This window comes from Marmota monax, unplaced genomic scaffold (assembly GCF_021218885.2).
Source record: "Marmota monax isolate L192 unplaced genomic scaffold, Marmota_monax_Labrador192_F-V1.1 WCK01_AAM20220418_F8-fsc00022, whole genome shotgun sequence".
Taxonomy (NCBI): domain Eukaryota; kingdom Metazoa; phylum Chordata; class Mammalia; order Rodentia; family Sciuridae; genus Marmota; species Marmota monax.
The window spans coordinates 1,701,102-1,716,499 of record NW_026695215.1 but is presented as its reverse complement, the minus strand read 5'-3'; the positions used below and the strand labels follow the sequence as shown (position 1 = coordinate 1,716,499).

Here is a 15,398-nt window from a genome sequence, read left to right as displayed (position 1 = left end):
AGAAAGAGCTTCCTAGGAGGCTGAACGAGGAAAGAGACGAGGGCTGGGCATGCAGCTGGGTGATGGAATGCCTCCTGGCATGCAGGAGCCCCAGGTGCCATCCCAGCACAACACACACAGACCAACAGAGACCACAGCGTCCTATGCCATGCTCAGGGGAGAGTCTGCTCAGCGTTGGCAAGTATCTTGGATATACAAAGATCTTGCTGGTAGGTGGAGTACAGAAGAGGGAAAGTCAGAGGAAACCACCTGAGCAGCTGGGGTGAGGTGATGCTCTTCATTGAGGAGAGAAGATCGCATAGCATCTGGACAGGTGGGAAAGGTGGTTTTGTTTGGGGCATGTAGAATTTGAGATGCCTGTGAGCAGAGGTTGTCTACAAGTCTAGAAGTGGCGGAAAGTTAAGGCCCTTTGACTTTTTATTAGTCATTTGTGTGGTGAGAGACACTTGGTCATAGAAAAGTGATTTATTCAGACCCACAGTCAGAGGTTGTACAACCTGGAAATCAATCTTTTGAGACTGACCCACTTTCTCTTCCCACCACAAATATCATAGCCCGTTTACTGGAGTAGACAATGGGAACTGTTGGAGACAGGGATATTCTATAATCATATACAAAAGGTAGAGAATTTTTTCAGTGCTTATCTATTGCAAAAATTCATAGTTTCTTCTTATTTCCTTACATAATTGTTTTTCTGTAAATAGGATGCTGTCTGCACATTTAACTAAAAAAAGAAAAAGAAAAAGCTTCTGGAATCCATAGGGTTTACCAAGTATCAGTGTGACCATAAATAACTACTTCATTTTCTGAAGTTGTCACTTTTTAGAATATCAGAGAGTAATATTCTTTGATATCAAACATCCGAATATCAAATATTTAGACTTCAGGCTCGAGGTAGATTGATTAGAATTGAAATACAAAAATAAAAATTTGACTGATAACTCAAGTAAGTATTTGTGAATTCTGTCAATAACATTTGAATTAGGCCACATGGTGCATAATAAAAATGACTAGGGTGAGTAGCCCTTTGTCTCCATGACTTAGAAAAGAAATATTTAAAATAAATTTAGAGAAGCTGAGGCAGGAGGATGGTGAGTTCAAAGCCAGCCTCAGCAAAAGTGAGGCGCTAAGCAACTCAGTGAGATCCTGTCTCTAAAAATAAATAAATAAATAAATAAATAAAATAATCTACTCAAAAAATAAAAGAAAACCAATAAAAACTGTAAGGAAAAAAGCCCCAAAGCTGGAAATGAACTGGACCAAACAATTGTATTTGAAATTAATACTGTGGTCACCTTGAGTGGAAAGTAAGAAAGAGGGAGGGAAGGAGGGAGGGAGGGAGGAAAAGAGGGAAGGAAGAATCCAGGCAACTTATTAAAAAAACATTTCTGGGAGGTGGGTGTGCCCGGGAAGAAGTGGGCACAAACCCTGAACACTGCTTCAGAAGATCTACTTATTGCAGTGATTTAAGGGAAGCAATTCTATAATAATTCTAGACATGCCATAGAACTGACAGGTGTGTAAACACAGCAGTGTTGTTGGCATCCAGGGACTGCACCCTGGACTGTGGGAGGCAGCAACACTGCAAGGACGGGTTGAAGAGGAAACACCAGTGAGCACTGGGTGCCCAGAGTACACGTGTGTGGTAGCCACGTCTGCATGTAGATGAATACTCACATGTGTGCCTGCATGACCATTGGCATGCAGATTGTGTGCTCATGTTATTGGTGTGCGTGTGCATTAACGTATTTCTGCGGCCAGTGGTGGGGAATACACTTAACTGCCTGTTCAGGTTTGGGTGGGAGGTGTCCCCCAAAAGCTCATGTGTGGGACAGTGCAAGAGGGTTCAGAGGACAAATGATTGGGTTGTGAGAGCCTTAACCCAATTAGTGAATTAATACCCTGATGGGATTAACCAGGTGGTGACTGGAGGCAGGTGGGGTGTGACTGGAGGAGGTGGACATTGGGGGGCATAGCTTTGGGGTATATATATTTGTGTCTGGTGAGTGGAGTCTCTCTTCTGCCTGATCATCATGTGAGCCGCTTGCCTTTACCACACTCTTCCACCTTGATGTTCTGCCTTGAGGATTGGAGCCTGCTGTTCGTGGACTGAGACCTCTGAAACTGTGAACCCCCAAATAAACTTTTCCTCATTTAAAATATTCTTGTGAGGTCTTTTAGTCAGAGCAGTGAAGAAGCTGATTGAAACACCACCTGACTTGGGTACCTAAGGCCACTCTCTAATACAGAAATGACGGTGAAGGCTTCCAGGGCGGGGGCAGGTGGAGAAGGTGCTCACTCCTAGGATGGGGACATCACCAGGACACAGACAGAACGACGGAGCTCCTGTGGTTAACTGTGGACAACGTGATATCACATAATTAAGGCAGTAGAGAACTGTTGAAAACCTGGGAGTGCAGCAGTTCATACAAGAACATAGGGAAACACAAAATCCATATCATTCAATAAACATCAGAGAAGAAGTTCTTGTGTTTACAGCAGAATGGAAAAGACGGGTGTTAACGCCGATGAGTGATAAGTTGAATAATCATAATTTTGTAATCTTTATAGAAAAGACTGCCCCAGATGGGAAGGTCTGTGACTGTGGATGCTAAATCCCCGGGAGTTGGTGAGGAGTCATCACTGCACCCCAGAGTTCAACGGAGCCTTCAGCAGCAAAGAGCCCCCTCACCAGGTGGGACCAGTGAGCACCAGGTACCTCTATAGGTGTCACCCTGAGAGGCCATGTCACCAAGTGGGACAGGTGGGTACCATGGGCCTCCATGGGTGTCAGCAAGAGAGGCCACGTCACCTGTGCAGTGCTCTAGTCGGAAATGCAGAATTGCGATAAAATCATGAGGAATTGACAAACACAAAACGAGAAACATGCTATTAAGTGGAAAAATACCTCAGGTAACAGTACTGCACTGTATATTTCAAGAGCAGCAAGATAGGATGTTGGCACCATAAAGAAATGATAAACATTTGAAGAAATAAATGCATTCACCCTGATTTGAACATTATACTATGTATATAACATCACAAGGTGGCCCATACATGTATATAGGTTTTCTGTTTTATGTACCATTAAAAATAAATTGAAATTTAAAAACTAAATTAAACAGTATTGGTGTTCTTTAAAATCTTCAATTTCATAAGAGACAAAGACATGATATAAAAATGTCCCACATTAAAAGAGCATAAAGGGACGTGACACGTTCAAGAGATCTATGGTACCATATCATCACTATGGTTAATAACAATGTATGGAATTCTTGAAAAATGCTAAGAAAGATTTTCAGTGTTGTCATCGCAAAACGCAAGTAGATGGGGTAAAGCATATGTTAATTAGCTCAAATTCCACAATATATGTGTCTCAAAACAATATAATATACACAGGAAATACATGCAATTTTATTTGTCTATTAATTTTTTTAAAAGAGAGATGGCAACTTAAAGTGATAGCTGATTCTAGACAGGATGATCTACTGGGGAGAAATTGCTATTAAGAATATTATTAGATAAGCAACAAAACTCGGAAATGGACAAATATTAGATAAAAGAAATGCATTGTTGCAAATTTATGAGGCAGCCACTTACGTGCCACTGGGACGTAAGAAAATCTCTACTCTGAGGAATGCACAGAATTAAAGGCCATATTATGCATAACATGCACTCAGTGGTTCAGGGAAAAAAATCATAGAAATGGATAAAAAAAAAGAGTAAGAGCCAATTAGAAATCAAATGTGGGAAAATAATGGGATCAAACAAATCTAATCAAGGACAGAAAGGTATTCATTATAATTTTTTTCCTAGAAACGTTTTGAGCTTGAAATTATTCCAAAATAAAAATATTTTGAATAATTAATAAGAGTTTCTGGTGAGCATTTTTAAAAAACTTGCCACCACACACATAGGATTTTATTTGATTTTATTTGCTCAGAAAACAACTTAATTTCATGGCGAGGACTTCTGCGACTCCTCTAAGTCAGATCTATTCACCATGACAAAAAATAGACACAACACACCTACATAAGTTCTTTTCTTGTGCAAGTGAAAATAAAATGAATGAAGATATATTTTTAAAATTCTATTAATTTTATTTATATTTTCCAGAATCAGAACAAACTGTGGTGATGTTTTTCAAAATCATATTACTACGTATTTGTTTCCAAGGTGAGAATAATATTGAGAATGTGGTAACTACTACTACTAAAAAAAATACCTAAAGGCTTATAATAAGATATGTTTAAAGCAAAATAATTCCTAAGTGTGCATGGAGCAACACCTTTAGGCTCATTTGATTTATGATCTGTTTTCCATTATTCCACTGCCAGCTAATGATTTTAATTCATTTTTCCTTGAATTTTGATTTAAAAACACAAATCTGGTATTTATATCAATGATGTCAAATATAACAAATGTTAAATAAAGTATTATTAAGTAAAATGTAATATTTTTGGCATACATATACAATGGCAAAAAAATAAAACTGGAAATAATCTTGAAAACATTAAATCTAAGTGCCAAATTTTAGTTCATAAAAAATACTAAAAAACATTAATGTTGTCAAGAAAGTGATGGAAATATAACAATTCTCAACAAATAATTTGTATTTTAAAGATTAAAAAATTAGCAGTGTTTTTAAATGTTTAAATTTTTTACAGTGCAGATGTATAAGTCAGACTGCATTTCATTTATTTTTTTTAAGTAGAAATGTTTAGAAATACAAAATGGCTTCCTTTATCTTTCATATTTGCACAAATTGCTTCGTGTATGAAATGAGATGCACACTCTATCATAACAGGCCACATTTGCTCTTATAGCAGTTATTTTGTGAACACAGTAATTTTCCTGTTTATTAGTACATATTTCTAGTATAGTAGATGTGAAAATGTTAAGTGTGACACTTATTTGGAAGTCACATTCGTTAAAAATAAATAAATGGAAGTTCTATAGAGATAGAAGACACAAAATTGTTTCTAAAAGGCTAAAAGACGTATATTATCTAGATTTAGAAGAGTTTTGGTTTTGCAATCAGAACATTCTTAGCTCGTACGCAAACCATAAATTTTCTTTCAAGGCAACTGACTTCCTTCTCTTTATTGGTACAAAATGGAAAATGATGGAAAGAAGAAAAAAACAAAACAACTAAGTAAAAAATAAATGTTTCAATGTTCTTTTGGAAGTCTTGTCATTTATGTCAAAAACAAATGGCATGGTTGTTCCTAAGTGAAATCATTGTTTGGAAAATAATATATTTGCCTATATGTCAGGGTGGGAGAGCACTCTCTGTAAGCTGGTCAGATTCTTCTAGAGGGAGACTGGGAGGTCCTTCTGGGAAGCAGGAGGACACACCCATTAACAGGGAGAGTGGAGGCCACTTGGCTTTCTCCAGTCACACAGACCACCTGCGAGATGGCCCGCAGGTCGCTAGATCAGCCATGTTTCATTAGGTCAGACCCCAGGCTTCACCATGCCATTGAGCAGCTGTCTGGTTCCAAGTTTTATAAGACTCAAGGAAAATATCTGTCCTGAATAATCGTCGCATGAATATACTCTAATGAACCGTAGTAAAATACGTCTCTGTAGTTCAAAAGTCAAAATTAGTTTTTGAGCAATGAATTATTCACAATGTGTCTAATTTCACTTAAAATTTTTGGATTCCGCAGCAGATTCTAACTGCTTTTTAAAAATAACAGCATGTGAGAAAAAAAATGCAATGCCAATCGCGACAAGAAGTTCCCCTCAGTCACCCCTGTGTGTCCTGGAAGCTCGGCCAAAGGAGCACTCTGTTTTTTCTTCTAGAAAATAGAATTTTCACAAGGAGAGAACAAATTCTAAACTCATTTTCAACAAGCTAAGACTGGGCTGTTCATTCAGACCTTAACAAGAATTACCACAAATCTGTCCTTTCAGAAGGACAGCATTTTCTCGGGCTGCTCTGGCCTTCATTGGCCATTTCCTTCGGCTCCATTTTCTCAGGGCTGCTTATCCCCCAGAGAGAGCGACATGCACTCACTGTCACTTCCCCGTAACGCTCAACAGTCCACCATGTCAAAATATCACATACGCAAAATTGTGTCCATTCAAAACCACAATTGTTTGAAAAAAAGAGATGGTGTTAAATTGGTATTAAATTAACATAAGTTCTAATGGAATTAGTGCTTAATTAGTATGTGGCACCTAAAGACAAAGATGCACAATTTTAATGGATTTCTCAAAAGATCATCTTAATTTTAAAATTCTGATCTAGCCCAAAATGTCAAAATTGTGTCCTTAATTCATTTCCTGAATTTATAATACTACCAACCTGCTTTCCTTTTCCCTGCGATAAAGAGACACCAACTATTGTTATAGCATATTACATGAAAATAGATTTTTTTACAAAAGTGGGTACCAGGTAATGTAATAAACCAACAGGTCCTGGTGGTTCTATTGGTTCTATGACATATTTCACAAATTTTACAGAATTTTATAAAAGATAAATCCATTTATTGAAGGGATAAGAACTTTCTTCAAGAAAGTCATGATTTTAGTCGAATTCAAAAAGCAAACCAAATCAAGTGAGCATTCTGAAACATTACTTGGGATATTTACTTCGGCAAATCTCACACAGGCCATGTATAGTGTTCACCTCAAAATGTTTCAATGACAGAGTGCTCAGACGAACTTCCCTGCTTCCACACAACATGACAGAAATTGTTCACTTAAATCTGCATTTTTCTTAAAGCTGTATTCAATGAAATATCTGTAATGTCTTCACTGAAGTATAAAGAAACCAACAGCTTTTAAAAGGAAGATTTAAAAATTGCTGTACCTTGAAGTCAATTATATAAAGTAGAGTTGATCTGAGCTGCTATTGTCCTGGACCCGCACACCAGCAAGGACCAAGGGTCCTACAGGACCTAGATTATCCGGGGACTTACTAACAAGATCAGCCTCAGTCTGTGTTGGTCACCAACCATCACTTCAAATGATCTTTGTTTTAGTTCTTACTCTAATTTTAAGTATTATAACTACCAATTAATCTTATTAGGAAAACCATTTCGAAAGTCAGATTTACTTATTTAGACTTTAAAATCATGCTATCATCACAAATTACTTTAAGTGTCATCATATGATGATATAACAAACAGCACTGGAATGTTACATTCAAAATAATTCAATCTATTTTCGCGGTGGGTAAAAACAAATGTATTTTTTTCCAAAAGGCTCAACTAAATGGTTTTTCAAAATGAACAAGAGATCCATGTGAGAGAATTTAGAAATGGTAGGAATAAACAGATGGTAGGGGAGGAAGCAAAGTTCTCTTTGTTCATCCAAAAGTTTCTTCACACACAAGAAAGAGAACGCTTTACTTTGCAGGTAATATAAGTTGGAGAGCAATGATAATTTTTTAAATTTCCTGGCTTTTTAGAAGGTTGCGAGTGAAGTTGAAACCGTATATTTATGCAAGTCTTTTATTTTAAATATTTACTACTCGCTTGAGTGAAATATCAGGTCTACAAATCTATTTTATAATCTGTTCAGCATTTACATTTTTGGCATATAAATAGCAACCCAAATCCTAAAATATGAACAACGTCGCTTTCTTCTTACCTCTTTGTCTTATCTACAGCTGCTCGTCAAGCTGCTCCACTGGTGAGTTGAACTCCCTGCTCTTCAAGGATATCTGTTTCTCTACCCAGCTCTCTTCTCTAGTCACGTGACTTTTTTTTCCTCTGCAGAAGGCTAGTGCACCAAAAGAGGAAGTTGTGAAACACCAGAGTCATTATGCTTTATAAATTCTATGGGAAATGGTGAATTATTCACAAAGCTTACACTCGGAATCATGGAAACATGCTATAATCTATGCATCTATGCATAAATAATTAATGTATAAACATATTTATCTGTTAAGCATATTTTAAAAAAGTTAAGTTCTTAAAATCTATACTTGATTAAGTAGGCTCACTTACATAAGGAAACATCTTCTATGTGGCTAATGATAATTATAAAAAAAGGAAGAAAAACTGTATGTAGAAGAAAACTGTGAAAGTAATATATGGGGCATACACTTACTTTTATATGTAGTTAATTTAAAGTCTCTGCAGTATAACCTAAATGATAATCTGACTGTAAGCATCTGAGAGAGAGAAAGAGACAGAGAATCCAAGTTCAAGAGCAGTAAGTGGACATTTTCCTGGAATTTGGGTAGTGGTGTTTTTACCTATAAGTCTTAACTTCCTTTCTCATGCATACTTGCCTGTTACATACAGATAAAGCATTGCAAAACTGAAACTGTTGCTTATCCACGATCTCTCATAATTCAAGCCACAAGAGTGAAAAACAGGTGCAGATCTTGCAATGCTGAGCGTATAACTGGTTAATTTTCTTCCAAGCTGGAGAAGTAAATGGAAATATTTAAAGGACCATAGGGACAATGGTTGGTTGAAAAGGAACAGAGACAGTTGATCAAAGAAAATGCTGTGGTCAACTTCAAATGAAAGGATATCTGTCTGTCTAAATATACATATAGGTACACATTTCTCCCATGCCTAGGTTACCCGATAATAAAAACCATGGGTGGCAAACTGATGGCAGTTCTTCCAACCCTCCCTTGCTCAATGGGGAAGTGGGAGGGGGGATTGCAAGAATGACAGTAATTATGCAAACCTCCACACACTGCAAGACTTTAGGAACTAGTGGCTCTCAGAGTATCATATTCTTTGCTTTTTATTTAATAATATTTCCAAAGAGGCAACAGAGTAGGGAGTGATTAGAAATGGGAATATTTTTTATTTCACCTAACCTCAAATTTAATGTGAATTAATTGGAAGTAAAAAGAAATACACCAAACTAAGAAAACCACCACATAATAATACGCCCAAAACAAAACGAAACAAAAATACAAGTAAGAACAACAAAAAACAAAATCCCCAAGTGTCATAAATATCAAATTTTATTTGAATTCTTTAGAGAGGTAATTGTAGGAAAATACTGGAAGAAAAAGTTATTGATGGAATGAAGATGACTTAGATTCTGTGTGTTGAGATAAAATTTAAATATCACTGCATGTGAGTATCATGAAACACTAGGCTCTTCTGACCCCAAAGACCCAGTCCCACTTCAGGAAGTGTAGTCCTCAATGTCTGCGGGTGCTCTGGGACCTCCTTATACGTGGCTTTCCTTTCTGAGGTTTCAGTTACAAGTAGTCAACCACAGCCAGGAAATACTAAGTAAAAACTGGAGAAATAATTCATCAGTTTAACACTGCATCCCATTTGGACAGACATGATGAAATCTCAGGCCCTTCTGCTCTGTACCAACCACAGCATGAATCGTCCCTTTGTCCAGATGCCCACATTGGATGCACTACCCTCCGTTAGTCACTTGGTAGTCACTGCAGTTGTCACACCCACTGGCACAGTGCTCCAGTGCCTGGGTTCAAGTAATCTTTGTTGTACTCAATAACGGCCCCCAAATGCAAGGACAGTGATGCTGCGAGTGCAAATATGCCAAAGAAAAGCGAGAAAGCCCTTCTTCAAAGGGAACCTGTGAAGGTCTTGATTTCATGCAGATAGAAAAAAAAATCCTATGCTGGGGTTAAGATGTATATTTTAGAACAATGTTTTAGAACAAAATAGGAAAAACCTTATCACGTAAGGTGTGTTACTATGCACTCCCATGCCTCCATCTGGGGGGTCTCGTAACACATTCCCTGTGGATAAGGGGGGCAACCGTAATTTTAATGTGCTAGTTCAGTATGTGAGTCAGAGTGTGTGTCCCTCTTACCTGAAGGGTAGGTGTGCAACTCTGCTTCCCTGATGACCACTTCCCAGTGATGTTGATGTTCCTCCCCCTTAAAAAGTTCTCCTTGACTGACAACCATACTACTTTCTTTCCCTTCTTCTGAACTTTTTAGGGAAGTTGTCAACACTGTGGTTTTGTAGGTGTGGTAGAAAGTATATCATAGAACATGGGTCATGTGAACCGTTTCTAAGTGTATGTTGGTGTCACTGGGCAATCACCAGCACTGCCCACCTCCAGAACCTTCTCATCCTTTAGACTAAAACTCAGTGCTCATTAAGGAATCACTTGTCTTTTCCCACCCCCTCCACCCTGGCAACCACTGTTCTACTTTCTGTCTCTGTGAATCTGAAGACCCCAGGGACCCTGTGTAAGGGAATGGTGACACTTGTATGCCACAGTCCGGCTGCAGCAAAATAACCGGGGGGTGATGAACAACTTGTGTACATTGATACAGCAGGAGTGGGAGCCCCGTTTATTGTAGGACAGGAGGGGTATATATACATTCCACACAGCTTATCTTAATTAACATAAACTAGATACAGCAGTCAACCAATAAGAAATCTCCACACTTAATGGCTCGCTGGCATTACTTCACAAACCACTCCCTCTGGCAAAATACCAGGCGCCATCTTGACTTGTTTACAGACTCTAACACTTGTCCTCTTGTGTCTGCCTTAGTCCACTTAGGATCGACCATGTGACTTGGGAACTGGTTCATGAAGGACCTAGCACGTGTCTGCATGTCCCTCTTTCCAAGGCCGAATAGCATGCTACTGCATGTTTGCCATACTTTATGTTTCTGCCCCTCCATTGGTGAACCTTTGGGTCGTTCCCATCTTTTGGCGACTATGATTGGTGCTGCTGTAGACTCCAATGGAGAGAGGCCCGCTTGCATCTCTGCTTCCAGTTCTTTTGGGTAGACACCCACAAATGGACCTGGCCATCTGGAGGGACCACCAGGCTGCCAAGTCCACGTTGTTTGCTCACACTCCTTCCTCCTGGGTTTCTGCCCCTTCCTATTCATCAGGACTCTTGCTGAGGTCACCAAAGATGTCCTTGTTACCCAAAGTGCCACTCAAAGCCCTCGTAGGTGATGCGGCAGCCCAGGCCCACTTCAGAACCCCTCCTCCACCTGGTGGTGCTCTGGGTCTCAGCCTGGCCTCCGCCCTCACCCTCTGACCTCCTCTCACAGAAGTCTGCAACAGTGTGTGCTCGGGAGGCTGCTGCTCTGCAGACTCTGTCTGAGCCTGCCTGCTTACCACAGTCTCCTCAATATGCATTCAGATGGCAAATACTAATGGCTGCTAAAGTGTCCTTTTACACCCAGATATCTCCCTGGAGACATTCTGATCAGTACAATAAAAAATCATTTTTCTTTGTCATCTGGGGAGAGTTTGCATGAAGGCCCTACGATCAGCCCGAGTTCATTTTTCAACTCAACTGTTTACTTAACCTTGGGGAACACCAGCCATAATTTTTTCCGTGTATCCTCACTTGTAAAGGGGGCCTTCCTTTTTCTCCTAAGAGGGTTATTAGAAGATTACAAAACAAAGGATACTTACTTAGAATTTATAGTATGAAAAATAAAGAGAAACCCAAAGTGCATACTAATTCCCTCTGAGGTGGTTTCCTCTCCTGAGGTAAGCAGTGTTATCAGTTTGGTGTTTATCTTTGAAGACCTATTTCCTGTGAAATTACATATCTATTCATCCAGAATTTGATATTTATGGGATTTCGATGTAAATAGCACCACACTATGTATCTTTTCCTTAACTTATAACTTGACGATATTCCCAAAACATTCATTTGAGCTATTTCATATACTTACAAAATTCCTCTATTGATTGAATCTGTGTTACTTTTTGCAAATTAAAAACAATATGGTTGGGCTGGGGATGTGGCTCAAGCAGTAGCATGCTCGCCTGGCATGCGTGCGGCCTGGGTTCGATCCTCAGCACCACATACAAACTAAGATGTTGTGTCCGCTGAAAACTAAAAAATAAATATTTAAAAAATTCTCTCTCTCTCTCTCTCTCTCTCTCTCTCTCTCTCTCGGGAAAAACAAAACAACAAAAAAAACCCCAATATGGCCAGTCAACACCAGAGCAAAGGAGAGTCTAGACACTTAAAATGCTACTTGTCCTGACTGACTTGCTCAGTCAAAAATGTTTTACTGGCTTGAACTTCGAATATTTCCTATTTTCCCACACTATTGCCAATAGTCGATACTTGTGTCGAGAAACCTTTAAAAATTTGCCGGTCTTATGGATAAGAAAATGTCATCTTAATATTTACATTTGCATTTCCTGATTAAAACAGAAACTGAGTATATTCTCATGCTGTGTCCTTCCTTCCTGTTCCTGTTTGATGACTTGCCTGTTCATTCACCGTGGATGTGTGCTCCCTGGACAGCTTGATTGCTGAGGTGAGGTTCTCCGTCTCCCTGTGTCATGAACACTCTGTTTGGATGATGCTCTAGTCTTCCCAGAATCCACTTTAGGCCCTCTCCACTGGCTGCTGTAACCTTTTGAGATGACCCTAATATTTTTTGTTATATCCTTGCTTTCTGGCACAAGATAACTGGGATAATTTTGTGTATTTCCTGCCCTAGGCCCCAAATCAGCCATTTGTCTAAAGGAACCTGGTTTCTTTTAGTGAGACAGGGCTTTCTGGGACCACAACCTAAACCTTTTGTGGTGCTCATTGCTTCTAAGTTATCATTAGAATTGGGAACAAACCTGGTTAGTCAATAAAATGTTAATTTCTTCTACATGCCAAGCAACACATTCTTGCAAAAATATACTAAAACATGTTTCGGAAGTTTTATAACATGTATGAAGAATACATCTTACATTGTGTTAAAAATAATGTAAGATTAATATGTCTAATACAACTAAATGCCTTGTTTTTGAATAAAAATTGGCCACTATTTCAATAAGGCAATAATGTAGTAATTGCTGTTATTCACACTTAGAACTTTCAAATTACCCTTCCAAAGATGTTACAGACATTATTATTACTGTGTGTTTATATGTGACTGCATGACCAATGTGATTCTGCAACCTGTATACTCAGAAAAATGAGAAATTATATCCCACCTGATTCAAATGTGTGATATGTCAAGGTCATTGTACTGTCATGTGTAACTAATTAAAACAAATTTAAAAAACATGAAAAACCCCACAAAGATGTTAAAAAATCATGTAGACTGGAAAACCTTTATACAGCTTCCATATTTCCTCTGCACTTACCATAACAACCCCCAATCCCTCAGGCTTCTTCTTTGTCACCTTCGTCCTTCTCCCCTGCCCCTCCTCCTGCTCTGTGACAAGTTGAGTATCTATATCACGCAAATTCAAAATCTGAAGTGCTCCATAATGGGAAACATTTTGGGCACTGAAGCAATGTCACAAGTAGAAAATTCCACACCTGACCTCAGGTGACAGTCAATATATTGTATAATGTTATCTTCATGCTATGTATATAAGGTGTATACGAAACATAAACAGATTCCAAGATTAAATTTGGGTCCTGTTCCCAAGATATCTCATTATGTACATGCAAATATTCCAAAATACCAAGAAATTTGAAATCTGAAAGACTTCTGGCCTGAGCGTTGCAGACAAGCAATCCTGAACCTGTATGAACTTATCCCTGGAAAGCATTAAGCAATGTGCATATGTCTCTGGAAAAAGTTTTCAGTTAAAATAAAATAAATATACCATGGCTTTAGCACTATTTCTTTCCCAAGGTATATTATCAAAGCCACTTTAAAACTACTAAAGTAGTAATATTTCAATTGCTATCTGCATAGCTCAGTGGTAAAAAAAAAGTACTTCTGTTTCACTGGTTTTATTTTTAACTTATTGAAGAACTAGCATTAATATTTTAACATTCATATGCTATTGTTTTGTCTCTGTGAATTTAGAGAATGGAAGACAAAGTCATTGTCTGATCATTCTCAAATATCTCGGACTTTCAGTCTCCGTATTTCTAAAAGGAGATGAGAATAGCCACCTTATGGGTCCTCTGAGTACTCACTGGCTACCCACCCAGGTCAAGGGCCAGGAAGGACATGCCTCTTCATAAGAGTGGTGTTGACAATTTCAAAATCTAATTCGAGACACACGATCAAACCAAAAAAATTCTTTTACTTTGTGAATCTAGATATTTGAAAACTTTACAAAATTCTACAAATTAAACCACAAATAGTTCTATAATTATATCTGTTGTGCTTATTAAGAAAAATGAATTCAAAGAATCAGAAGAGAGAAGATTTGTGGGGAATCATTCATCCATTTGAGACTTTTTACCTACTCTCTGAAAGAAGCTTAGGAAGAACTGGGAATACAAAATCAGCTGGACTGTGCATTGCTTTCCCTGTCCTTCTAGCCCTATGCTTTGGTTAAGAAGTTGACCTCTGTGCTGACCTGCTGACCTGCTGGCTGACTTTGGCCAATGGGGGCACCATCACTGGATGGAGAAGAGAGAATCTGGAGTACTTACTTCTACTTCTTCCCATTAGGGCCAGGGTTTGCAAGTGGCTGTTCCCTGCCTTCAGCTGCTGTCCTTTTGTCTTCTCCTCTTCCTCAGCTTGGGCTGTCAGTAGGTTCCTGCAAAATGGCTCCTCTTTGCCTCTCAGGGCTAGGAGGGGTAATGGCTTGCTACCTTTGCTAGCCTCTGGGTGTATCAGACCTCACTGACTCCTCATCATGCCAACACCACTAAATAATTTATTTTAGTCAGCTTTTTCACCACTGTGACCACAAAACCTGACAAGAACAATTTTAGAGGAGGAAAAATTTATTTGGCACTCACAGTTTCAGATGTCTCAGTCCACAGATGGCCAACTTCATTGCTCTGGACCCAAGATGAGGCAGAACATCATGATGGAAGAATGTGGAGGAGAAAAGCAACTCAGGACATGGCAAGTCAGGAAGCAGAGAGAGAGCTCTTCACACTAGGAACAAAATATAAACCCCAAAGGTACACTCCCAGGGACCCACCTCCTCCAGCCACAGCTACCTGCCTACATTACCCTGCGGTTAACACGTTCAAGTGCATCAACACACTAATTAAATTAAGGCTCTCATAACCCAATAGTTTCACCCAGGGAGGGAAACCTCATACCTAACCCCTAACATGGTTCCTTCATTAAATCACCTGAAATTGTTACTTTAAAATGTACCACCTCAAGAAGACCCCACTCAAGGTTGTATCAGTCCTGCCACGCAACAGAGGGGCGCATGTTAGTCTGAAACTGATATATTAGAAGGTGAAGTTTCAGAGAACCTGCAAATCTATAGATGTCCCAGGTTAGAGGACTCCAGTTTGCAGAGTTATGACAGCCAGAGAGAGGTGCACATTCTTGCAGCTGCACGTGCTATGATATTCGTGGTGCATAAACTGGGAGGGCTGGTAAGGGATGGTGAAGGAGCACAACAGACAAAGCCAGAGAGAAAGAGGCTCGGGAAGATGACTGAGGGGCCTTGCAATAAGTGATGTTTTCAAAAATGTCCTCTGAAGAAGAAACAATGCAAAAAATAAAAAGGACCGGGGGTTAGCTCAATGGTAGAGTACATGCTCCGCATGGGGAAGGCTCT

General features: G+C 39.0%; 1 protein-coding gene across 3 annotated transcripts in view; it reads right to left on the bottom strand.

Annotated features, from left to right (window-relative positions):
* Positions 1-14,743, bottom strand: part of Mbnl1 (muscleblind like splicing regulator 1) — a 193,670-nt gene extending 178,927 nt beyond the window's left edge. For all 3 annotated transcript variants that reach the window (XM_046431489.2, XM_046431485.2, XM_046431491.2), the window contains exons 1-2: positions 14,614-14,743; positions 7,603-7,734 (exon numbers count right to left, since the gene is read on the bottom strand). The gene's annotated coding sequence lies outside the window, so the exon portion shown is untranslated. The remainder of the gene's footprint in view (positions 1-7,602; positions 7,735-14,613) is intronic.
* Positions 14,744-15,398: the final 655 nt, after the last annotated feature.